We start from the raw sequence: 925 nt of genomic DNA, 5'->3' as shown, positions 1-925 counted from the left end.
CTGGCAGTGCCCAAGGCCAGCTTGGATTTTCTTTTGTCTTCTGATGGCAAATAAGTGTGGGTTTGCTTTTCTTTTTCAGAAATCCTCTCTGGTGGATATCCCAGTGCTGCAGTTCAGTTTTGCTTTCATTCAGAGGTAACTCAGTCCTTCTGAAAGAGAATTTTCTGTTTGACTCCAGCGAGGGAACAGCCAGTATTGCCATTTTTCTTTCCTTTGATCTCCATGTCCCAGAACAGCTCTCTGCAGGAAATGTGCTGTCCCTTGGTTGTTGACACACACACAGAGTGCCAGGGCTGTGACACTGCAAGGGGAAGTGACACTGACACTCAGGAAGGGCGGGACTGATCCTAAAGCTTTTAGGCCACCAAGTTCCTCTTATTTGTTGTTTTTTGTTCTTTCCTTAACTCTACCTTCACTCAGGTTTTATTTTTTTTTGGCAGACTCCCTGTCCCAGCCCTGCAGGAGAACTTCCAGCCCTTGTTAGGGCTCCTCAGAGAGTCTGTACAGCTGAACTTGGCTCCTCCTGGCCACTTCCTTCTCCTCAGGTACTGTGGGAGAGAGCTGAGGTTTCACTGAGCTTTTACACTGTGCCATTCCTAACCGAGGGTGCTCTGATCTCCCCACAGCATCCTGAATGACTTTGTGACAAGGACACCCACCCTGGAGAACAAAAAGGACCAGAAAGACCTGCAGGTACAGAGGGTTCAAATTCACCTTTTAGTTCCTAAACCTGGCACTGTTCGTGTAAGGACAAGTGGAGATGAGCTGATCTGTGCTTTGGATCTGAATTCCTGTGTTTTGGGAGTGCCTGGATGTGCATCCACCCATTTTGGCTGAGGCCTGGTGAACAGGGCAGACTCAAGCATGAGAGACAAACAGAATTTTGTCCCAAATGCTTGAAATCTTTTCAAAGCTGGTTTGTTTG

At 47.6% G+C, this 925-nt stretch overlaps 1 long non-coding RNA gene across 1 annotated transcript; it reads left to right on the top strand.

The window, feature by feature from the left end:
- The first annotated feature begins 77 nt into the window (after positions 1-77).
- Positions 78-694, top strand: LOC121339397. The gene is made up of 3 exons (XR_005953175.1): positions 78-135; positions 441-545; positions 627-694. It is a non-coding gene; the product is annotated as an uncharacterized LOC121339397 (long non-coding RNA).
- The last annotated feature ends 231 nt before the right edge of the window (positions 695-925 follow it).

Source organism: Onychostruthus taczanowskii, unplaced genomic scaffold, assembly GCF_017590055.1.
Source record: "Onychostruthus taczanowskii isolate IOZ18803 unplaced genomic scaffold, ASM1759005v1 scaffold3429, whole genome shotgun sequence".
In the NCBI taxonomy this organism is placed as follows: Eukaryota; Metazoa; Chordata; class Aves; order Passeriformes; family Passeridae; genus Onychostruthus; species Onychostruthus taczanowskii.
The sequence above is the reverse complement of the archived record's forward strand: the minus strand, read 5'-3'. Positions and strand labels throughout refer to the sequence as shown.